Source organism: Lithobates pipiens, unplaced genomic scaffold, assembly GCF_037356315.1.
Source record: "Lithobates pipiens isolate NorthernLeopardFrog02 unplaced genomic scaffold, aLitPip1_a1.2 Scaffold_30, whole genome shotgun sequence".
NCBI classification, from domain to species: domain Eukaryota; kingdom Metazoa; phylum Chordata; class Amphibia; order Anura; family Ranidae; genus Lithobates; species Lithobates pipiens.
This window is the reverse complement of record NW_027507791.1, coordinates 170,176,164-170,201,498: the sequence shown is the minus strand read 5'-3', so window position 1 is coordinate 170,201,498 and position 25,335 is coordinate 170,176,164. Positions and strand designations below refer to the sequence as shown.

Sequence of the window (25,335 nt, the reverse complement as noted above, 5' to 3'; positions counted from 1 at the left end):
CTGTATACACAAGCCTATCTGTAAAAAAAAATAGCCGGTCTTCTGCATACTCTAGCCTCTCTGTGTAACACAGTCTCTCTCTGGATTCCCTAGCCTACATCTCTGCATACCCAGGACCTTCCTCTGTATAATCTAGCCTATCTGTATACACTAGCCTGTCTTTTGTACAAATTAGCTTCTCTGTAGCCTGTCTTCTGTATACACGAGCCTCACTGTCTACTCTTGGTTGTCTTTTGTATACACTAGCATCTCTTTATACATTAGCTCTCTGTATACCCAAGCCTCTCTGTATACACTAGTCCACCGGTATACACTAGCAAGTCTGCATACACTAGCCTCTCTTTGTAACTCAACTTCTCTCTCTGTATACCTTAGCCTCCATCTCTGCATACCCAGGACGTTCTTCTCTATAATCTAGCCTATGTGTATACACTAGCCTCTCTTTTGTACACATTAGCCTCTCTGTATAAACTAGCCGGTCCTCTGTATACACTAGTCCGTCTGTATACACTAGCAAGTCTGTGTAACCAAGCCTCTCTCTCTGCATACCCTAGCCTCCATCTCTTGCATAAACCAGGACCTTCTTCTGTATAATCTAGCCTATCTGTATAAACTAGCCTGTCTTTTGTACACATTAACCTCTCTGTATAAACTAGCCGGTCCTCTGTATACACTAGTCCGTCGATATACACTAGCATCTCTTTATACATTAGCTCTCTGTATACCCAAGCCTCTCTGTATACACTAGTCCACCGGTATACACTAGCAAGTCTGCATACACTAGCCTCTCTTTGTAACCCAACTTCTCTCTCTGCATACCCAGGACGTTCTTCTCTATAATCTAGCCTATTTGTATACACTAGCCTGTCTTTTGTACACATTAGCCTCTCTGTATAAACTAGCCGATCCTCTGTATACACTAGTCCATCTGTATACACTAGCAAGTATGCGTACTCTAGCGTCTCTCTCTGTATACCTTAGCCTCCATCTCTGCATACCCAGGACGTTCTTCTGTATAATCTAGCCTATCTGTATACACTAGCCATCCATCTCTGCATACCCAGGACGTTCTTCTCTATAATCTAGCCTATTTGTATACACTAGCCTGTCTTTTGTACACATTTGCCTCTCTGTATAAACTAACCGGTCTTCTGTATACACTAGTCCGCCTGTATACACTAGCAAGTATGCATACTCTAGCCTCTCTCTCTGTATACCCTAGCAAGTCTGCATACTCCTGCCTCTCTGTGTAACCCAGCCTCACTCTCTCTCTGTATACCCTAGCCTTCATCTCTGCATACCCAGGACGTTCTTTTGTATAATCTAGCCTATCTGTATAAACTAGCCTGTCTTTTGTACACATTAGCCTCTCTGTATAAACTAGCCGGTCTACTGTATACACTAGTCCATCTGTATACACTAGCAAGTCTGCATACTCCTGCCTCTCTGTGTAACACAGTCTCTCTCTCTGTATACCCTAGCCTCCATCTCTGCATACCCAGGACGTTCTTCTGTATAATCTAGCCTGTGTTTTGTACACTTTGCCTCTCTGTATAAACTAGCCGGTCTTCTGCATACACGAGTCTCTCTGTATAACCTTGGATGTCTTTTGTATACACTAGCTGCTCTTTATACATTAGCTCTCTGTATACCCAAGCCTCTCTCCTCTCTGTATACAGAGGACCGACTAATGTGTACAGATAGGCTAGATTATACAGAAGAACGTCCTGGGTATGCAGAGCGCTCAGCTTCAAGGTATGGCCAACGCGAGTAATATGAGGGACACTCCTCACCCCCGCCCCCACCTACCAGATCTGACTTTCATCCCCTTGCCCTCTCTGCCCCGGTCATCTGGTGGCAGTTTTATGCACTCCCTGGCCCCCACTCATTCATAATCCTTACCGACCTTTCTTTCCGCTGCTCACAGAAACACACTGGATGACTTGTCTAATTAACCAACTTGTACAAGACACCGCTATCCTCCTGTCTGACACCGGTCCCCCTTGGAGGCTTTACCCCTCACTGTTTGGGTAGTCCCTGCCTCTCCCTGGATGCTCCACATATACCACAACGACATTGTCAGAGGGGCACCACTTGACAGGACACGGGGCTGTCATGCCGGTGGCATCTCCCATTGGAGGAAGGGATGATGGCCCCAACCCCTTGGCAGCAGGTTCTTTCATATACAGACCAGGGCGGCTCATCTTCCCTTCTGGAGTCTTGACCTTAGATGGGGGATTTGCACTTTGGGGGTCTAAATGATACCTAATGCGCTGTACTGGAAGGGCTTGGCATTCCCGCATATGTGTCCCCTCCCCCTGGATGCGCCCCTTGTCCCCCCCTCTGGCTCCCACCTACTCTTTGCCGACATTGCCTTCTGCAGCTTTCGGGGACCCTGGATGACTTATTTATTGAGCCTATTGGTACGAGGACACTGCTTCCCTCCAGGGTGACTCTGGACCCCCCTGGAGGATTTACCCCTTACTGTTTGGGCAGTCCCAGCCTCCCTCTGGATGCTCTACACAGCCCCCGATGGCGATGCAGGAGAGACACTAATTGGCGGGCCCCAGGACTGCTGCTCGGGTGAAGTCTCCCATTGGATGGAGGGATGGTGGCCCCAGCCCCTTGCCTGCCGGATTTTCCATGCACCGACCAGGGCTGCTTCTCTTTCATCTTGATGTGGTGACCATGGAGGGGAGGAGTTGAAATTTATGGGGTCCGGGTGTTTGCTGGTGGGAGTGCGCTAAAGGACTTGACATTTCTGCATGTTTGTCCCCTCTCCCCTGTTTCCCCCCTCCCTTCCCCCCCTTCCCATCCTTCCCTTCCCTCCTTTCCCTCCCCCTTTCCCCCTTCCACTCCCCATTTCCCCCCTTCCACTCCCCCTTTCCCCCCTTCCCTGCCACTTTTCCCCCCGGGGCGTGGACGGGGGAGAGGGGGTAAGGAGAGGACAATCTGCCAAAGGGAGAAATGCATTTGTTCGGGGACTGCATGTACTTTAGGGGTATGGGACGGGGGTGGTGGATCCCATTCTGTGATGCCTTTTCTGTTGTGACGGACTCCCTCGTGCATGCCTACGTTTAGGGCGAGCCGAGGAGACCCCTCAGTGCTAACAGTTATATGCTCTACCTCTGTTTTTTTTATACTATTGTTTTTTGTTTCTTTGATGTTACTGAATGTCTTTTATTTGCATACCGGTATCAGACGTGACATTTACCACTGCCGGGACTGGGGGGACTAGGATTCGGGGGCTCCCTCTCCAACCTGTCTACCCAATTACCCAAGTAGGACAGTGCGTTAAACCCAGTGTACATCTGGTAAGCGCTATAGCATAATTGTGCTGTTTTAGTATACCCTTCCTGTACTGTACTGTACAAATGCAGAAAAATCTTAGCCAGGTCGGTAAAGGAGTTGAAATCTGGCTCTTACATACCACAGTTGATAGATGAGAATGGCCAGAGGGCCTCTACCCCAACCCAAATAGTCGAAGTCTTTGAAAAATGTTACTCTGATCTCTACAACCTGCCCGATTCAGGGTCTGGACAGGAAAATATAGACAGATATGTAACCGGTTCTGGTCTACCAACCCTCTCATCGGAATCACGGGAGTACTTGGAGGACCCGATCACACTGGAAGAAGTCCAGACGGCCGTGGGACCTCCGAAGGTGGGTAAGGCTCCGGGCCCTGACGGATATACCGCACAATACTTTAAGACCTTCCTCCCTATTCTCGGCCCGCGCTTGGTGAATTTATTTAATACTCTGAGCTCGAATGGGGATTTTCCTGAGGATACCCTTAGAGCCCACATCTCGTTGATACCTAAGGAGGGCAAAGACCCGGGCCTATGTGGGAGCTACAGACCCATTTCCCTCCAAAATTCGGTCCTAAAACTATTCTCTAACTCCTCGCCACGTGATTGGCACATCACTTGTAGTCCCTTATACATATTGACCAGTTAGGTTTTATTCCCACCAGGGAAGATAGGGACAACACCACTAAGGTGCTTACCCTGATCCGTAAAGCAAAGTCATCTGGGACCCCTTGTCTTTTCATGAGTACTGATGCCGAGAAGGCTTTTGATCGGGTCAAATGGACATTAATGTTCTCGGTCCTTCGCCATATAGGTCTGAGTGAACGGATGCTGGCATGGATAAGTAAGATATACTCACGTACTTACATTCCACCGGACATCGCGCGTACGTTTATGTTGAACTTCCCCCCACCCCTTGTCACTAAGATCCGCAGTTTGCTTCACGGGTGGCATTCTGGCCTCCATTCCTGGTTCAGCAGATGCAATCTCATTAAAATGAACATACTCCCTAAATTTACTTATCTTTTCCAAGCTCTCCCGATCCAGATTCCAGTCCTGTTTTTTAAGCAAGCTCAATCCTTGCTCACTCAATTTAACTGGACCCACAAAAATCCCAGACTTAAGCGGTCACAGCTGACATTGTCTAAACAACAGGGAGGGTTGGTTCTCCCTAACTTGCGACGCTACTACCTGGCCTCCCATCTGGGGCGTGTATTGGACTGGAATCGAAACAAACTTTCTAAGCTCACTCCCGAATTCCGCTAAGAAGCGCCATGTGGTGCTATAAGTATTTACCCACAGAATTTATGTCACATCTCACTATAGGGGCTTAGTTGAAAGTCAGTCACCTGATCGCTACCCAAAACACACTCACGTCTTTGACTTCCCCCCTATTCCCTATACGTGGCCATCCAACCTTTGAACTGGGGACCCACTTAGAAATTCCAACCTAGACAATGCGTCTAAATTCGTCATTGATGGAAAATGGCCTTCTTTCTCAACCCTAACAGATCCGACAGGGCTTTTCCAACTGCCTTTTTGGAGAGCGGCGCAACGACATCATTTTCTCCATTCCATCCCCAATCCTCAAACGTTCGCCCGCCCTCAGACGGAGTTTGAGACTCTATGCAGGAGCGAAGGCCCTTTGGCCCACATTCTCTCTCAAACAGATTACCCACACTTAACCTGTCTGTCCAACTGGGAAAAGGACCTTAATTGCTAATTTTCCCCAGCACAGAGACAACGCATTATCACTTTGGCTCTCAAAATGTCGCTGTGCACGAAGATACAGGAGACGAATTTTAAACTTCTCACCAGGTGGTATTTGACACCATCAAAGCTGCAGAAATGTTTCCCCTCTTCCTCGAACATATGCTGGAGGTGTGGAGAAGAAGAGGGCACGTTGCTGCACATTTTTTGGTCCTGCCTCAGTTTGGTGGACTTCTGGACAGAGATCCGATGCATGACACAAAAATTCACAGACTTCTCCATCCAGGAAGAGGCTGCATTCTTTCTCTTGCACCATTCACAGATTCCCATTAAGAAGTACAAAAAAATCTATTTTACGGCATGTGATAAATGCGGCGAAATCCTGCATCCCTCTCTATTGGAAAAAATGTTCCCCCCTTTTCATTACTCACTGGCTTAGGAAAATAGAGGACATTAAAAAAAATGGAGGACTTGATCCTCACATCACAAGGTAAACAAGAATTTTTTAAACAAACCTGAGACATCTGGAATACCTTTATATTCTCGCTGGAAGGATGTCGCCTGTTATCGCCTTAGTGCTCTGAGCTTTCCTTGACTGGCCCCTTGGACAGTGGCTGCCATCGTGTCTCGTCCCCTCTTCTCCTTTTCTGATGTTTCAACCCTTCTCTTTTCGGCCTTCCTCCCCTATCTCTCACCCCCTCCACCCCCTCTCTCTTTTGGAAAGAGTGGAAAATTGGGAATGACGGCCCCACACCCCCCTCTGGATGGATTATGCCGGAGGGACCTGGGGTTTGTGTGACCCTTTATCTTGGTACAGTACTTTATCCGTGCCTCGAATCATTGTGATTGATGGAAGGCAGACTCACAGTTGCGAATATACCTGTATCAAGTATTGTTCAGCTGCTTTTTGCTCTGTATTTCTCTGTTGCATTATGTACTCGGGGGACCGTCTTCCCCTATTTGGAGAAAAAATTATATTTGAAAAAAAAAGAAGCCTACGACACCTGGTATTCCCAGGCGGTCTCCCATCCAGGCATTAACCAGGCCGGACCCTGCTTAGCCTCCAAGATCAGATGAGATGGAACAGATTCAGGGTGATGTGGCCGTAGCCAATATCTTCAGGCACTCTCAACTCTCTTGACAAACACCAAGATGGTCACCTTGGAAACAAGCAGAAAAAAATAGGTCAATGGCCACAACATAAAAAGAAGCCTACGGCATCTGGAAATCCCAGGCGGTCTCCCATCCAGGTACTAAACTGGTCCCAACCCTGCTTAGCCTCTGAGATCAGATGAGATTGGGCTCTTTCAGGGTGGTGTGGCCGTAGGAGATTTCTTCAGGCACTCTCAACCTTGACTAACGCCAATATGGTCACCTTGGGAAACAAACAAAAAAATCAAGTCAATGCCAACAACATGAGAAGAAGTCTACAGCACCTAGTATTCCCAGGTGGTCTCCCATCCAGGTATTAACAAGGCCCGACCCTGTTTAGTCTCTGAGATCAGACGAGATCTGGTGCTTTCAGGGTTATGTGGCCATAGGCGAGCTCTTCAAGCACTCTCAACCCTCTTGACAAACACCAAGATGGTCACCTTGGTAAACAAAAAAAAAAAAAAACAAGTCAACGCCAACAACATAAAAATAAGCCTCCAGCACCTAGTATTCCCAGTTGGTCTCCAATCCAGGTACTAGCAAGGCCCGACCCTGTTTAGCCTCTGAGATCAGAGGAGATCGGGCGCTTTCAGGCTTATGTGCCCATAGGCAATCTCTTTGGGCACTCTCAACCCTCTTGACAAATGCCAAGATAGTCACCTTGGGAAACAAGCGAAAAAAAAACAGGTCAATGTCAACAACATAAAAAGAAGACTACGGCACCTGGTATTCCAAAGCCATCTCCCATCCAGGGACTAACTAGGCCCAACCCTTCTTAGCCTCAGAGATGAGAAGAGATAGGGCTCTTTCAGGGTGATGCTGTTGTAAGCGAACTCTTTGGGCACTCTCAACCCTCTTGACAAATGCCAAGATGGTCACCTTGGGAAACAAGCGAAAAAAAACAAAAACGAATCAAGGCCAACAACATAAAAAGAAGCCTACAATAACTGGTATTCCCAGGTGGTCTCCCATCCAGGTACTAACCAGGCCTGACTCTTCTTAGCCTCCAAGATCAGACGAGATTGGGTGCTTTCAGAGTGCTCGGACTCTTTCCCCATCACTAATGGGACGAGGCAGGGGTGCCCTCTGTCTCCCCTAATTTTTATTCTGACACTGGAACCACTTATGTGTCACGTTCGGAATGACCCGAATATTACTGGCATATCCAAACCCTCGGCACACCACAAAATTGCGGCGTACGCTGACGATCTAATTTCTTTCGTCTTCAATCCACACATATCGCTTCCCAATATACTCGCGACTCTCCAGCGATACGGCAGCCTATCAAACTATAAAATCAATTGCACCTTTGTCTGTATTGAATATATCGGTCCCGGATGGTGAGGCCAAGAGGCTACGCTCCGCTTTTCCATTCTACTGAGCTGAAAAATCTATACGTTACCTGGGCGTTGACATCGCAGCGGATTTGGCGCAATTGTACCCGCTTAATTTTGTCCCTCTCCTGAATAGACTGAAATCTGATTTGGGAAACTGGCATGCTTTAACACTGACCTGGTTCAGGCGCTGTAATGCATTCAAAATGACGGCCCTCCCGCGGATTTTATACTTGTTCCAGACATTACCGATCCGGTTACCCCCAATTTTTTTCAGACAACTGCAGGTGCTGCTCCGGGACTTTATGTGGCCGCGCAAACCGCCCAGAGCCCGTTTGCAATTGCTTGCCAGACCAAAGGACAAGGGGGGTCTGGGTCTCCCAGATCTGAGACAAAACTACAGAGTGACTCTGCTAGCGAGAGTCGTTGATTGGCATTGTAATGGCCCACACAAGCAGTGGGTGGAGATGGAGATTGAGGATGGATCCATTCCCCTATTGACCTCCCCGTGGCTCCTGTCCTCCCTACCAAAAGACCTCAGAGGTCACCCCGTAGTGGGAGCTATGTTGGCTGTTGTGCAGAGGTTGTTACGCTGCACACACATTGCTCCCCTGCCGTCACCAATGACTCCGGTTATAGGTAATCCAGACTTCCCACCGGGATTTACCAACAAGAAACTGCGACAGTTGACAGTGGTGGGGAAACAGCGTCTGGGAGAGGTGTGGCCCTCGGGAGGGCTCCCGATCACGCAAACTGTCGCCAAGCTTTCTGACCCTCTGCTTGACTTGTTTAGTGCTTATCAACTTCATCACTTTCTTCTGGCCATACAAAGGGCCCCCTACACTCCTAGAGACCTGACGCCCTATGAATCCATCTGTCACAAAAAGGAACCTGTGCGACACACCCTCTCCCTCCTGTACAACCTATTAAGTAGTCAGGAGGAGGAGTCGACCCCCACCATTTATCCACAAATGGGAGAGGGACTTTGGCATCACATTTACCCCACAACAGATAGGAAAGATCCTGACATTAGTACATAAAGCTTCCATCGCAAACCAATATCAAGAATCAGGATACAAGATAGTCTCACGCTGGTATAGAGTCCCATACCTTCTGAATAAAATGAATAGATCGATCCCGGATGTTTGTTGGAGGTGCAATTCAGATACGGGGACCATGGGACACATTTTCTGGGCATGCCCGGCCTTGAGGAACTTTTGGGTGGAGGTGACCGAGACGATAAAAACTCTCAGAAATGTAGATATCGCAGACAACCCAGCAGCGTGCCTTCTACACTTGACCGAACAGCCTGTTCGAAAATACAAAAAAACACTCCCGATGCAACTACTGAATGCCGCCCGGGCCTGCATTCCCACACTGTGGAGGCAGCCTCAGCCCCCCATCCAAGGTGCTGTGGTATTCCAAAGTCAATCATATTCTCCGGATGGAAGAATTGACCGCCACCCTTCACAACACTGAAGAGGCATTTAGTGTTACATGGAGGCCCTGGAGGTATTTTTCTGGTACTTGAGACTACATTCGGGAGGTGAGCAGCGCCCCTGTCCCAGAAAAAGACTGAACATCTAACGTTTACCTACGTAGGCCATGTCTGCCCTGGGTGGCATCCCCCCCCCTCCCTTTTTGTCTTTATTTTTCTATTTTTCCCCGCCGCCATCCCCCCCCTCCTCTCTCTCCGTCTTTGCACTCTCTTCTTCCCCCGTCCTCCCTTTTGACTATGCCTTGTCTCCTTACTAGCCTTTGGGACCCAGAAGAGCCCCAGGGTTCTGGACACGACCGGCTCATATTTTACTCTGGTTCACATAGGTCATGATAAGCTGGCTCGCTGTGGTCCCAGTTGCTCTCCATGATTACATTTGTCCGAACAGGGCTGCATTAGTTATACTGTACTACATGTCCGAGGTGGGGTTTCTCTCTTTTCTGCATGAAACTCTAGGACTCCCCTCTGAGAACCCAGAGTTATCTGGCTGCCTATTTTTTGTTACCATGTAATTGTGACCCTGGGTCATGCTGTATGGTTGACTGTTATATTTATGTTGTTCTACTTATACTTAATAAAAGAATAAAACAAAACAAAAAAAAATAAGTCAATGCCAACAACTTAAAAAAAGCCTATGGCATCGAAAAATCCCAGGAGTTCTCCCATCCAGGTACTAACCAAGTCCCAACCCTGCTTAGCCTCTGAGATCAAATGAGATTTGGCTCTTTCAGGGTGATGCAGCCATAGTAGATTTTTTCAGGCACGCTCAACCCTCTTGACAAACGCCAAGATGGTCACCTTGGGAAACAAACAAAAAAAAACAAGTCAACGCCAACAACATAAAAAGAAGCCTACCGCACCTAGTATTTCCAGACGGTCTCCCATCCAGGTATTAACAAGGCGCGACCCTTTCTAGCCTCTGAGATCAGCGGAGATTGGGCGCTTTCAGGGTGATGTGCCCATAGGCAATCTCTTTGGGCACTCTCATCCCTCTTGAAAAATGCCAAGATAGTCACCCTGGGAAACAAGCGAAAAAAAACAGGTCAACGCCAACAACATAGAAAGAAGACTACGGCACCTAGTATTCCAAGGCCGTCTCCCATTCAAGTACTAACTAGGCCCAACCCTTCTTAGCCTCTGAGATCAGAAGAGATAGGGTGCTTTCAGGGTGATGCGGCTGTAAGCGATCTCTTTAGGCACTCTCAACCCTCTTGACAAATGCCAAGATGATCACTTTGGGAAACAAGCGAAAAAAACAGGTCAACACCAACAACATAAAAATAAGCCTGCGGCATCTGGAAAACCCAGGCGGTCTCCCATCCAGGTACAAACCAGGCCCAACCCTGCTTAGCCTCTGAGACCAAACGAGATTGGGCGCTTTCAGGGTGTTGTGCTCGTAGGCAATTTCTTTGTGCACTCTCAACCCTCTGGACACATGCCAAGATGGTCACCTTGGGAAACAAGGGAAAAAAAAACAGGTCAACGCCGACAACATAATGAGAAGCCTACGGCACCTGGTATTCCCAAGCTGTCTCCCATCCAGGTACTAACCAGGCCCATCGCTGCTTAGCCTCAGAGATCAGATGAGATTGGGCTCTTTCAGGGTGATTTGGCCGTAGGCACTCTCTTTGGGCACTCTGAAGCCTCTTGACAAAGGCCAAGATGGTCACCTTGGGAAACAAGTTAAAAAAAACAGGTCAAAGCCAACAACATAAAAAGAAGCCTACGGCATCCAGTATTCCCAGGCGATCTCCCAATCAAGACACTAACCAGACCAGATCCTTCTATGGCACCTGGTCTTCCCATGCAGTCTCCCATCCAGGTACAAACCAGGCCTGACGCTGCTTAGCCTCTGAAATCAGACAAGATCGGGTGCTTTCAGGTTGATGTGGCCGTAAGCATTCTCTTCAAGACACGCCCAACCCTCTTGACAAACGCCAAGATGGTCGCCTTGAGAAACAAGCAAAAAAAACAGGTCAAAGCCAACAACATAAAAAGAAGCCTATGGGCTTACAGCGGACCCTAAGAGATGGGACCCACTAGCTCTGTCATGGTTCGGACGCTGTAATATGAACGCAATGCCACGACATCTGTATCTACTACAAGCCTTACCTATCAAAATACCCCAGACTTTCTTTCATGCGGTTCGCTCAATCTTTATCAAGTTCCTCTGGCGCGGAAAACATATGCGTATTGGTAGGGCAATGCTGTTGCGACCGAAATTGCGGGGAGGTATTGGCTTCCCGGACCCTGCTCTATATTACACAGCGACGCACATGACACCGGTGGTTGACTGGTGCTGGTGTTCTGCCATATACTGTCCGGCCATGATATAGTGTCTGCGCCGTACTGCGCATGCCCAGTACGGAGCAGACGAAGCTTCGGAAAATCTCCGAAGCCGAACGGTAGCCCCACCATCCAAGCGGACATAGGGTTGTGAATATTAGAGGGCCCCTCGCAGGCGAGCTTTGCTCGCCACGCTTCGGGCTCGGCCTCACTGCGCTCGGCTCTTTTATATTCTTACTCTATGTCCACTTGGATAGTGGGGATAGAACCTGGACTCAGTGCGCAGGCGCCGTTCATGCTCGGCAATTTTCGGAATCTGTGTTGCTGTGTAATGCGCATGCGCAGCACTCAGCGGACACTATCCGATGGGGGACCATATGTGATAAGACACCGGCATGGGGAACTGAAGCTAAGGGTCAAGCTAGAGCAGGAGATGGTGCGGGTTCCACTGACTGGTCTGCCTTGGGCGGGGAGGCCATTGGAGCCCTGTGTGACTACTCACCCGTTAATTGGCCCCCTAGCTCGCCGAGATGGATAGTTTTTTTCACCTTTCCCACCTGACTAACTTTCCTTCTCCTATGACCCCAATTATTGGACATCCTAGATTCCCTCCGGGCCTGTCTGACCAGGCCTTTACCAGGCAAGCCCCCCGAAAGGGCTTCTGAGAGTAGCCCTATTTCTTGGACCCACAGGCTTGATTCCCATGGGGACCATACTGCTAGAGCAAGTACCTGTTGCATTGGATAGCTGGAGAGCTAGACAGCTAATCCATTTCCTCGGATCACTACCTAACCATTCGTTCTTCTCTAGACAATTCCACCCCTTCGAGGAACTTTGCCTGGATGATGGCCCAGTTCGTGGTTTCCTCTCTAGGTCCTACCAAATCCTGACAGACGCACAATCCTCCACGGATCCACCCTTCCTAGCTAAATGGAAAAGGGACTTACAAACTACATTCTCCAAACCACAGAAGGACAGAATACTCTTTTTCGCCCATAAGTCGTCACTCTGCAGTAAATATCAGGAGATCTCATATAAGCTGATCACACGCTGGTATCGTACACCGGTGGTGTTGGCCAAAATATTCCCCGGTCAATCTGACCGCTGCTGTCGCTGTGGGCAACAGGCTGGCACCATTCTCCACATTTTCTGGGAATGCCCTAAATTACAAACATTCTGGCAGCCTGTCCTGAGACTCATCCACAAGTTCACAGACATTTCCTTAGCCAATGATCCCACAGCAGTTCTTCTCAATCTAACTCCTATGTCGAGAAAGCGTTATCATAAGTCCTTACTTAAACATCTCCTCAATGCAGCTAGGGCCTGTATACCAAGTCAGTGGAAAGAGCAATCTGCTCCAATGGTGACCCAGTGGTTCGCAAGGGTAAATGATATTGAACGAATGGAAGACCTGACTGCCACAATGAGGGATAAAACGGAGGAGCATGGGAACAGATGGTTCTACTGGACCCAGTTTCGCTTTTCGGAAGAATACCTCCGCGAGACATAGTAAGCTCATGGTGATCATTGGAGATCGCTGTTCCAAACGTTGGACAGCTGATGAGCTGGTGAGCCGAGGGTGTCTCTTGCTCCCTGGGAGGGGACCCCATCCTATCCACTCTACCCACGACACCCCCTTACCCCTTCTTTTCCTTTTCTGCCATTTCCTTCCCCAATCTTCTCTTTCCCCTTCTCCCTCCTTTCAGTTCTACTATTTCCCTTCTTAACTCAAAAAAGGGAAAAGAAAATGGTATGTTCCGACCCCATTTGACTACTACACAATACTCTTCCCCTATCTATGGATATCTAAACTCTTCGAGGATAGCAGGGCTAGTATCAATAATATTTTAAGTGGTAGAGGATCCCAACGAGATGGAGCTTTAATCTCATCTTGATATGACCGCAAAGCTGTACACATGCTATTCTCCTCTGACTTCTTACCATTGGCTCTGATATCCATGCAATATGATCGTTTGTTTGTAACTATTTGTATCACACATTCTGTGAAGTTGCCTTTGCATTGTATGTTGCATACTACTAAATAAAAAATAAATAAAAAAAGAAGCCTATGGCACCTGGTATTCCCAGGCAGTCTCCCATCCAGGTACTGTTTAGCGTACTGTTTAGCATCCGAGATCAGACGAGATTGGGTGCTTTCAGGGTGATGGGGCCATAGGTAATCTCTTCGGGCACTCTCAACCCTCTTGACATACGCCAAGATGGTCACCTTGGGAAACAAGTGAAAAAAAAAACAGGTCAAGGCCAACAACATAAAAAGAAGCCTACAGCACCTAGTATTCCCAGGTGGTCTCCAATCCAGGTACTAGCAAGGCCCAACCCTGTTTAGCTTCTGAGATCAGAGGAGATCGGGTGCTTTCAGGGTTATGTGCCCATAGGCAATCTCTTTGGGCATTCTCAACCCTCTTGACAAATGCCAAGATAGTCACCTTGAGATACAAGCGATAAAAAACAGGTCAATGTCAACAACATAAAAAGAAGAATACGGCACCTGGTATTCCAACGCCATCTCCCATCCAGGTACTAACTAGGCCCAACCCTTCTTAGCCTCAGAGAAGAGAAGAGATAGGGCTCTTTCAGGGTGATGCTGCTGTAAGCGATCTCTTTGGGCACTCTCAACCCTCTTGACAAATGCCAAGATGGTCACCTTGGGAAACAAGCAAAAAAAAAAAACGAATCAACGCCAACAACATAAAAAGAAGCCTACAATAACTGGTATTCCCTGGTGGTCTCCCATCCAGGTACTAACCAGGCCCGACTCTTCTTAGCCTCCAAGATCAGACGAGATTGGGTGCTTTCAGAGTGATGTGGCCATAGGCAAACTCTTCAGGCACTCTCAACCCTCTTGACAAACACCAAGATGGTCACTTTGGGAAACAAGCGAAAAAAAAACAGGTCAACGCCAACAACATAAAAAGAAGTCTACGACACCTGGTATTCCCAGGCGGTTTCCCATCCAAGTACTAACAAGGCCCGACTCTTCTTAGGCTCCAACATCAAACGAGATCGGGTGCTTTCAGGGTGATGTGCCCGTAGGCAATCTCTTCAGGCACTTTCAACCCTCTTGACAAAAGCCAAGATGGTCACCTTGGGAAACAAGTGGAAAAAAAAACAAGTCAAGGCCAACAACATAAAAGGAAGCCTACAGCACCTAGTATTCCCAGGTGGTCTCCAATCCAGGTACTAGCAAGGCCCAACCCTGTTTACCTTCTGAGATCAGAGGAGATCGGGCGCTTTCAGGGTTATGTGCCCATAGGCAATCTCTTTGGGCATTCTCAACCCTCTTGACAAATGCCAAGATAGTCACCTTGAGACACAAGCGAAAAAAAACAGGTCAATTTCAACAACATAAAAAGAAGAATACGGCACCTGGTATTCCAACGCCATCTCCCATCCAGGTACCCACTAGGCCCAACCCTTCTTAGCCTCAGAGAAGAGAAGAGATAGGGCTCTTTCAGGGTGATGCTGCTGTAAGTGATCTCTTTGGGCACTCTCAACCCTCTTGTCAAATGCCAAGATGGTCACCTTGGGAAACAAGCAAAAAAAAAAAAACGAATCAACGCCAACAACATAAAAAGAAGCCTACAATAACTGGTATTCCCAGGTGGTCTCCCATCCAGGTACTAACCAGGCCTGACTCTTCTTAGCCTCCAAGATCAGACGAGATTGGGTGCTTTCAGAGTGATGTGGCCATGGGCAATCTCTTCAGGCACTCTCAACCCATCTTGGCCTTTGTCAAGAGGCTTCAGAGTGCCCAAAGAGAGTGCCTACGGCCAAATCACTATACTATATATCTATATCTATAATAATAAATAATATTTTTAGTTATTATATATAAGATACTATATAGGTGATTTGGCCGTAGGCACTCTCTTTGGGCACTCTGAAGCCTCTTGACAAAGGCCAAGATGGTCACCTTGGGAAACAAGCTAAAAAAAACAGGTCAAAGCCAACAACATAAAAAGAAGCCTACGGCATCCAGTATTCCCAGGCGATCTCCCAATCAAGACACTAACCAGGGTGGGCGTGACCTAGGCATGAAGGAGTGAGGACGCTCTTTTCCGGAGCTCCCGGTCCGTGACCCCTCCACACCCCTTTACCACAGTCTGGTCGCATATTTCGGCATCGCCGACATCCCCGCGCTTCGGCGGAACACAGCCAGCCGAGCGGGGTCCGCCGCTGCTGCCATGGACAGGTACTTGGTCCCGCTGCAGCCTCCGGCCTCCACGCCGGATCCAGCCAAGATGGCGCCCGCGGCCTCCGGTGCTCCAGGACACGCGGTACAGAGGGAAGGTGAGCAGACTGCTATGCAGGGACACGACATGCCCCCGTTCTCCCCGCCTAGTGACTTGTCCCCGTGTCTCCCCCGCTCACTGTCCATGGCCTCGCTTGACAGCCCGGACCATAGCGGCCTGCCACCCTGGTTCCCTCACAACTCCCAACTGTCCCAGAGACCCTCCCGCAGTGGAAGCCTCATCCCAGGACCGAATGGCCAGGCTGCTCTTACCTCAGACACACAGGGGGACCCACCGCTGCCACCAGCACCGGCATTATTGGGGGACAAGGCCATCCTAGCTTTACTCCAAAACCTTCCCACTAAAGCAGACTTTAGCTGTATGGCAGCCAGGATTGAAACGACCTTGCGACATGAAATCGCAGGGGTCAAACGTGACGTGTCGGCTACGAACGAGCGGGTGACCACCCTGGCATCGGATGTGACCTCCCTGACCACTGATGTTTCTGGCCTGCAAGCCGCACATGATACCCTTGCTGAAAGAGTCACACAGTTGCAACTCCTAGTGGATGACCTTGAGAATCGCAACCGCAGACGCAACATCAGGATCAGAGACTTGCCCGAAGCCGCTGGCCAGGCAGACCTCAAAGCCACAGTTACAGCTATATTTAACGCCTGTCTGGACCGCGCTGCTGACACAGTAATAGCCATTGATAGAGTCCACAGGACCCTGGGCCCCAGGAGCCCCACAGAGAACCGGCCACGTGACGTTTTATGCTGTCTCCACAATTACTCAGTTAGGGAGGATGTCCTGCAAGCGGCGTGGCGCAAAGGCAGCATTGATTTTGACGGGGCCCAAGTCACCCTTCTGCCAGATGTATCCTGCAAGACCCTCCAGATGAGACGCTGTCTGCGACCCCTTCTGGAACACCTAACTGAACGGAGGATTCCATACAAGTGGGGCCATCCGTTTCACCTTATAGTGCGCAAAAATGGGAGGCCCCTTGCGCTACGACACCCTTCGGAGGTCCCGTCCTTTCTGGAGGCTTTGGGCCTGCCTTCGGTTCAGGTCCCCGACTGGTTGGCTCCTGTTGTCCCCCAGGGAGCAGTGGCCCCGACGGACAACCCCTCAACCAGGCAACAGAGAGTGAGACGCCACCGTCGATCCCAACGTCAGAGATCGCAGGCCCCTCAAGATCGTGAACCCTGAGAGAGTACAGTAATTTTCCGTTATTCCTGTGTTATACCCTTTTTTTTTTGTTTTCTTTTTCTCTACCAACATAGACGGCTGGAGTATCCAGCTTTGTGTTGTTTACCATGCCACGGGCCATTGTTCCCAGCGCCCCAGCTAGGGGAGAGGAAGGACATTGGAAGAACAGAGTTGGACACTGCGCTTCCTGGACGAAGCCCTGAGTTATTGGCGGTACTGTTCACCATTCTCGTTACTGTTTATCTACAGGTGCCCTAGTCTCGGCGCTCTTTGTGTTTTTGGACTGCCTGGTGGTGCCCCCGGGTGCCCCTGGGCAGCGTTTCTGCTCCCTCCCCCTCTCCTCCTCCCCCCCCCTTTTTTTTCCTTTTTTTTTTTTCTGGGGGGGGGAGGGGTGGGTGCCTGGGTGGTATAAAGTTATCTATACTCTGTGTTGAAAAGTTTAATATGTTGGTCTAATTATGCACTGTTCTACTGTTGTTAACTGCCCGATACCTGCTGCAGTGATGTTCTATAATGCGTTTGATGTCGTAGTTAAGATGCCAAAGAAGCTCCGTGCACGCCCGATTGCGACTGCATGGACCATGGGATGCTGGAGGGGTACTGCACCGACGAGTTCCTCCCTCTGCAGTGCCTTACCTCTTCCCCCACTAGGCCCCTCTGCCCTAACCGGCAGGTTCTCTCCGATAGGAGCTTTAGCAATTCCCCGATCTATCCCCACCCCTCCTACCCTCCTCCTCCCTACTAACTCCGGACCTTCTCCGCTTCGTTACTGCTTTTCCTTTTTCTCCTCCTCTTCCTCTGTGCTTGAACTCTTAATCTACTACTGACTCTGGTGGGGACCGCCGGCCGGGTACCACTGCCGTCATGGCCCTGAAGCTGGTTTCCTGTAATGTGAAAGGGCTGAATGTACCTGAAAAAAGGTCCAGCTGCCTAACAGAATTGTGGCGGATGAAGCCCCAAATAGTTTTCCTCCAGGAGACCCATTTCAGGACAGACCAAATACCACGGCTTTATAGTAAGCACTTCCCCCTGGCCCACCACAGCACGTCCCCTACTTCCAAATCGAGAGGAGTGTGTGTTCTTCTTGCTAAAAACTTGCCGTGGCGCCTGTTAGCTGTCCAAGCCGATAGTGAAGGGAGATATCTCTTCATTAAGGGAACTCTCCACTCGCAAACTTTTACTCTTGCCAACCTATACATGCCGAATGTGGACCAGCTGCCGGCCTTAGAAGCATCCTTGGATGCCCTGGCTGCATTCTCGGAGGGTACTTTGATCATTGGGGGGGACTTTAACCTCACCTTGGACCCCCGCAGAGACTCATCATCGGGCACCTTTGCGATTTCTGCGAGAACGCGTTCACACATAAGAGACCTGCTACACTCCCACCGACTGATCGATGTGTGGCGTACGCTTCACCCACAGGATAGGGACTATACGTTCTTTTCCACCGCTCATGGTTCTTACTCACGTATAGATATGTTTTTAGTCGCCCACAATGCTATCCCGGCGGTCACAGACGCTCAGATAGGCCACATAGCCCTGTCTGACCATGCCCCGATTTCTTTGATGCTGAAGCTACAACAGGAGTCGCGTGGTCAGTCCTGGTGGAGACTGAACGAGTCTCTCCTGAAGGACCCTGAGACCCACGCAGACCTGCTTAGGGAATTAGAAAGTTACTTTGATCATAACCGTGATTCTGTTTCCAACCCCCTCATGTTATGGGCGGCTCATAAATGCTACATTAGGGGCATTCTTATTAAACATGGTCATAGACTCAAAGTGGCCAAAACTGAGGCTCTCTCCAAACTTATTGCCAAGTTGCATGCGTGTGAACAACGACACAAATCCCAGCCGACTGCTGCGCTGGAGGTGGAGGTGAGAGATCTTAGAGAACAAATCAGAGATTTCTCTCTCTTTCAGGCTAGAACCAGACTCATGTGGGTCCGCAGGACGTATTATGAATATGGAGACAAGTGTAGTAGGTCCCTAGCGAACTCCCTGCGTGCCCAAGGCAACGCGTCCTTCATTCCAACCATAACCTTCCCTTCGGGTGCCAAGCTTCATGATTCACGGGAGATAGCGGAGTGTTTCCGATCTTTCTATGAAGCCCTTTATAACTTGCACCCCCGGGACTCAGGAGACGCCCTCCAGGCCGGCACAGCGGCCATTGACGAGTACCTAGCTTCGGCAAACCTCCCGTCGCTGGTTCCCCCGGACCCACATCTGATTTTCCAATTGAATTTCCAGCCGCTTCTAAAAAATTTTGCCGTAGATCTAGAGAGGTGGTCAAAGTTGGCGACCTCTTGGTTTGGGAGATGCAATGTGCTCAAAATGAATGTAATGCCCAGACTCTTGTATCTATTACAAGCCTTACCTATAAAAATCCCCCAATCATTTTTTAAAGCCATGCGCTCCATCTTTATTCGATACGTATGGCAGGGCAGGCCTCCAAGACTCAGCCGAACATTACTGCTCAGACCAAAAGACAAGGGAGGGATTGGCCTCCCAGATCCGGCATGGTAATATACGGCGGTGCACATGAACAGAGTAGTTGACTGGTGCAGACACCTGAAGGATAAGCTGTGGGTTCGTCTGGAGCGTGAATCCGTACCATTTCCACTTGAGGGTTTGCCCTGGAGTGGACCGGGCTGGTCGGGAGCGACGTGGTCACACCCACTCATTGAGCCAACGTTACAAGAGCTAGACAGATATTTTACCCTGATGGGCGTGCCCAGTTTCCCTTCGCCCATGACTCCTATTATTGGACACCCACGCTTTGAACCCGGCATGACGGAAAAGTCTTTCCGCCTCGACCCTGACCGGGACCTTGTGCGGGCCTCTTCTTTTCTTGGCCCTAGGACGTGGACAGCGGTCTCCACTATGTACGAGGCGTTAGCAACCACGGCCCTGGGACAGTGGAAGCTTGCCCAACTCTCCCACTTCTTGAAATCTTTGCCAAACAGTGGCGAATTCCGCAGACCCCTAACATCGTTTGAGGAGGTATGCTCAGGAGAGGAACCGACCCGAGGGTCTCTTTCCCTATCATATCGCATCCTACTGGACCAACTCTCCCAGGGTAACCTGGTGTTCGTGGAAAAATGGGAGCGAGACCTGCATGTCCGGCTCTCGCCAGACCAGAAGAACCGCGTGCTTCTTTTTGCGCACAAGTCATCCCTATGTAGTAAATACCAGGAAATAGCTTATAAAATTTTGACCCGATGGTACAGGACCCCCACTGTCCTGGCGGCTATGTTTCCCGGTCACAGCCCTTTGTGCTGGAGATGCGGTGAACAAGCCGACACGTTACTACATATCTTCTGGGAATGCCCTCAACTGGCCCATTTCTGGAGACAGGTTCTCAATATCATTTTTGACCTCACGGCTATTGATCTCCAGAACAACGCAGCTGCGATCTTCCTCAATCTGACCCCACTCTCGAGCAAGAAGTACCATAAATCTCTCTTAAAACATCTTCTGAGTGGGGCCAGGGCATGTATACCTAGCATGTGGAAACAGCAGGCCGCTCCACTGGTGTCTCACTGGTTTGCAAGAGTTTGCGACATCTACCGTATGGAACAGCTCACATCAGCGTTAGGCGACAGGGAGGAAGAGCACACTGCTCGTTGGTTGTCTTGGAGCCTGTTCAGGTTTTCCGACGCATACAGATCCTATCTGTAGGCTCTGGCACGTGTATAGAGGGAAGGGTCCGGTCGTGGGAACCCATCGGAGTCCTCTTTCTTTCTCTCCCTTCTCGTATACCACCCTGGTTCACTCTCTCCCCCGTCTGCCTCGTAGCACTGTTAGCCCCCTATAACTTTCATTCTTTCTACCCCCATACCCTTCTCCTGCCCATTTGCTCCCCCCTCTTTCCCTACCCCCTAACTCCCAAGTATAATTAAAATACATGGTGATTGCAAGGATCTTTTCGTTTTGTTCCCTCGATTTCCCAGCCAGGGGTTGGCGGCCCTCGGGGTGGTCCCGGCTGAGCTCTTTGACCAGTAGAATGAAGGTGACCGATGTTAGAGGCCCCTCAGTTTGGGCCTTGAGGGGGATCGCCCCGGGGACTGCCCTGGTTTATAAGTAGACACTGGGGTGCCAGATCATTAGAGTGGGATAATGTGGTGGCCTAGCCACGGCTGGGGCTGCTGCTGACATAAGTTGTTAGGTTTCCCCCGGTCCCCCACAAAGTATTAACTATGTATTTTTGTTAACCTGGAAAACTGAGGGATCTATGTCTTTTACAGTTTGTCTCTGTATTACCTGCAATCCGTAAATAAAGAATTAAAAAAAAAAAAAGTCACTAACCAGACCAGATCCTTCTATGGCACCTGGTCTTCCCAGGGAGTCTCCCATCCAGGTACTAACCAGGCCTGACGCTGCTTAGCCTCTGAAATCAGACGACATCGGGTGCTTTCAGGTTGATGTGGCCGTAAGCGTTCTCTTCAAGACACGCCCAACCCTCTTGACAAACGCCAAGATGGTCGCCTTGAGAAACAAGCAAAAAAAACAGGTCAAAGCCAACAACATAAAAAGAAGCCTATGGGCTTACAGCGGACCTTAAAAGATGGGACCCACTAGCTCTGTCATGGTTCGGACGCTGTAATGTGTTGAAGATGAACACGATGCCACGACTTCTGTATCTACTACAAGCCTTACCTATCAAAATACCCCAGACTTTCTTTCATGCGGTTCGCTCAATCTTTATCAAGTTCCTCTGGCGCGGAAAACATAAGCGTATTGGTAGGGCAATGCTATTGCGACCGAAATTGCGGGGAGGTATTGGCTTCCCGGACCCTGCTCTATATTACACAGCGACGCACACGACACCGGTGGTTGACTGGTGCCGGTGTTCTGCCATATACTGTCCGGCCATGATATAGTGTCCACGCCGTACTGCGCATGCACAGTACGGAGCAGACGAAGCTTCGGAAAATCTCCAAAGCTGAACGGCGCCTGCGCGGTGAGTGGAGGTGGTAGCCCCACCATCCAAGCGGACATAGGGTTGTGAATATTAGAGGGTCCCTTGCAGGCGAGCTTTGCTCGCCACGCTTCGGGCTTTGCCTCGCTGCGCTCGGCTCTTTTATATTCTTACTCTATGTCCACTTGGATAGTGGGGATAGAACCTGGACTCAGTGCGCAGGCGCCGTTCATGCTCGGCAATTTTCGGAATGCGTAGTACACAGCGGACACTATCCGATGGGGGACCATATGTGATAAGACACCGGCATGGGGAACTGAAGCTATGGGTCAAGCTAGAGCAGGAGATGGCGCGGGTTCCACTGGCTGGTCTGCCTTGGGCGGGGAGGCCATTGGAGCCCTGTGTGACTACTCACCCGTTAATTGGCCCCTCGCTCGCCGAGATGGATAGTTTTTTTCACCTTTCCCACCTGACTAACTTCCCTTCTCCTATGACCCCAATTATTGGACATCCTAGATTCCCTCCGGGCCTGTCTGACCAGGCCTTTACCAGGCAAGCCCCGAAAGGGCTTCTGAGAGCAGCCCTATTTCTTGGACCCACGGGCTTGATTCCCATGGGGACCATACTGCTAGAGCAAGTACCTGTTGCATTGGATAGCTGGAGAGCTAGACAGCTAATCCATTTCCTCGGATCACTACCTAACCATTCGTTCTTCTCTAGACAATTCCACCCCTTCGAGGAACTTTGCCTGGATGATGGCCCAGTTCGTGGTTCCCTCTCTAGGTCCTACCAAATCCTGACAGACGCACAATCCTCCACGGATCCACCCTTCCTAGCTAAATGGAAAAGGGACTTACAAACTACATTCTCCAAACCACAGAAGGACAGAATACTCTTTTTCGCCCATAAGTCGTCACTCTGCAGTAAATGTCAGGAGATCTCATATAAGCTGATCACACGCTGGTATCGTACACCGGTGGTGTTGGCCAAAATATTCCCCGGTCAATCTGACCGCTGCTGTCGCTGTGGACCAAATGTGGCACCATTCTCCACATTTTCTGGGAAAGCCCTAAATTACAAACATTCTGGCAGCCTGTCCTGAGACTCATCCACAAGTTCACAGACATTTCCTTAGCCAATGATCCCGCAGCAGTTCTTCTCAATCTAACTCCTATGTCGAGAAAGCGTTATCATAAGTCCTTACTTAAACATCTCCTCAATGCAGCTAGGGCCTGCATCCCAAGTCAGTGGAAAGAGCAATCTGCTCCAATGGTGACCCAGTGGTTCACAAGGGTAAATGATATTGAACGAATGGAAGACCTGACTGCCACAATGAGGGATAAAACGGAGGAGCATGGGAACAGATGGTTCTACTGGACCCAGTTTCGCTTTTCGGAAGAATACCTCCGCGAGACATAGTAAGCTCATGGTGATCGTTGGAGATCGCTGTTCCAAACGTTGGACAGCTGATGAGCTGGTGAGCTGAGGGCGTCTCTTGCTCCCTGGGAGGGGACCCCACCCTACCCCACCCTATCCACTCTACACACGACACCCCCTTACCCCTTCTTTTCCTTTTCTGCCATTTCCTTCCCCAATCTTCTCTTTCCCCTTCTCCCTCCTTTCAGTTCTACTATTTCCCTTCTTAACTCAAAAAAGGGAAAAGAAAATGGTATGTTCCGACCCCATTTGACTACTACACAATACTCTTCCCCTATCTATGGATATCTAAACTCTTCGAGGGTAGCAGGGCTAGTATCAATAATATTTTAAGTGGTAGAGGATCCCAACGAGATGGAGCTTTAATCTCATCTTGATATGACCGCAAAGCTGTACACGTGCTATTCTCCTCAGACTTCTTACCATTGGCTCTGATATCCATGCAATATGATCGTTTGTTTATAACTATTTGTATCACACATTCTGTGAAGTTGCCTTTGCATTGTATGTCGCATACTACTAAATAAAAAAACAAAAAAAACAGAAGCCTATGGCACCTGGTATTCCCAGGCGGTCTCCCATCCAGGTACTAACCAGGCCCAACACTGTTTAGCATCCGAGATCAGACGAGATTGGGCGCTTTCAGGGTGATGGGGCCGTAGGTGATCTCTTCGGGCACTCTCAACCCTCTTGACAAATGCCAAGATGGTCACCTTGGGAAACAAGTGAAAAAAAAAACAGGTCAATGTCAACAACATAAAAAGAAGAATACGGCACCTGGTATTCCAACGCCATCTCCCATCCAGGTACTAACTAGGCCCAACCCTTCTTAGCCTCAGAAAAGAGAAGAGATAGGGCTCTTTCAGGGTGATGCTGCTGTAAGCGATCTCTTTGGGCACTCTCAACCCTCTTGACAAATGCCAAGATGGTCACCTTGGGAAATAAGCAAAAAAAAGATGTTACCATTGGCTCTGATATCCATGCAATATGATCGTTTGTTTATAACTATTTGTATCACACATTCTGTGAAGTTGCCTTTGCATTGTATGTCGCATACTACTAAATAAAAAAACAAAAAAAACAGAAGCCTATGGCACCTGGTATTCCCAGGCGGTCTCCCATCCAGGTACTAACCAGGCCCGACACTGTTTAGCATCCGAGATCAGACGAGATTGGGCTCTTTCAGGGTGATGCTGCTGTAAGCGATCTCTTTGGGCACTCTCAACCCTCTTGACAAATGCCAAGATGGTCACCTTGGGAAACAAGCAAAAAAAAGAAAACGAATCAACGCCAACAACATAAAAAGAAGCCTACAATAACTGGTAATCCCAGGTGGTCTCCCATCCAGGTACTAGCCAGGCCCGACTCTTCTTAGCCTCCAAGATCAGATGAGATTGGGTGCTTTCAGAGTGATGTGGCCATAGGCAATCTCTTCAGGCAATCTCTTCAGGCACTCTCAACCCTCTTGACAAACACCAAGATGGTCACTTTGGGAAATAAGCGAAAAAAAAACAGGTCAACGCCAACAACATAAAAAGAAGTCTACAACACCTGGTATTCCCAGGCGGTCTCCCATCCAGGTACTAACAAGGCCCGACTCTATTAGCCTCCAACATCAAACGAGATCGGGTGCTTTCAGGGTGATGTGCCCGTAGGCAATCTCTTCAGGCACTTTCAACCCTCTTGACAAACGCCAAGATGGTCACCTTGGCACTTTATGCAGGCCACCCTGGAACATATAGGTCTTGGCCCCAACATGATGAGCTGGGTAATGTCGCTTTACTCCACGCCATCGGCAGCGGTACGGGTGACCGAGTGGTGCTCGGACTCTTTCCCCATCACTAATGGGACGAGGCAGGGGTGGTCTCTGTCTCCCCTAATTTTAATTCTGACACTGGAACCACTTATGTGTCACGTTTGGAATGACCCGAATATTACTGGCATATCCAAACCCTCGGCACACCACAAAATTGCGGCGTACGCTGACGATCTAATTTTTTCCGTCTCCAATCCACACATTTTGCTTCCCAAAATACTTGCGTCTCTACAGCGACACGGCAGCCTATCAAACTATAAAAACAATTGCGCCAAGTCGGCTGTATTGAATATATCGGTCCCGGATGGTGAGGCCAAGAGGCTCCGCACCTCTTTTCCATTCTACTGGGCTGAAAAATCTATACGTTAACATCGCAGTGGATTTAGCGCAATTGTACCTGCTTAATTTTGTCCC

The 25,335-nt window shown here is 49.3% G+C and overlaps 10 pseudogenes; all 10 read right to left on the bottom strand.

Annotated features, from left to right (window-relative positions):
- Nucleotides 1-6,227: 6,227 nt before the first annotated feature.
- LOC143949125 (5S ribosomal RNA) lies at nucleotides 6,228-6,347 on the bottom strand (annotated as a pseudogene).
- A 95-nt stretch (nucleotides 6,348-6,442) lies between these two features.
- Nucleotides 6,443-6,561, bottom strand: LOC143948956 (5S ribosomal RNA; annotated as a pseudogene).
- A 3,943-nt stretch (nucleotides 6,562-10,504) lies between these two features.
- On the bottom strand, nucleotides 10,505-10,623 carry LOC143948397 (5S ribosomal RNA; annotated as a pseudogene).
- A 2,944-nt stretch (nucleotides 10,624-13,567) lies between these two features.
- LOC143948405 (5S ribosomal RNA) lies at nucleotides 13,568-13,686 on the bottom strand (annotated as a pseudogene).
- Nucleotides 13,687-14,006: 320 nt separating this feature from the next.
- Nucleotides 14,007-14,125, bottom strand: LOC143946959 (5S ribosomal RNA; annotated as a pseudogene).
- A 320-nt stretch (nucleotides 14,126-14,445) lies between these two features.
- LOC143949221 (5S ribosomal RNA) lies at nucleotides 14,446-14,564 on the bottom strand (annotated as a pseudogene).
- Nucleotides 14,565-14,885: 321 nt separating this feature from the next.
- LOC143948513 (5S ribosomal RNA) lies at nucleotides 14,886-15,004 on the bottom strand (annotated as a pseudogene).
- Nucleotides 15,005-23,650: 8,646 nt separating this feature from the next.
- LOC143946797 (5S ribosomal RNA) lies at nucleotides 23,651-23,769 on the bottom strand (annotated as a pseudogene).
- Nucleotides 23,770-24,190: 421 nt separating this feature from the next.
- LOC143949292 (5S ribosomal RNA) lies at nucleotides 24,191-24,309 on the bottom strand (annotated as a pseudogene).
- Nucleotides 24,310-24,412: 103 nt separating this feature from the next.
- On the bottom strand, nucleotides 24,413-24,531 carry LOC143947838 (5S ribosomal RNA; annotated as a pseudogene).
- Between the last annotated feature and the right edge of the window lie 804 nt (nucleotides 24,532-25,335).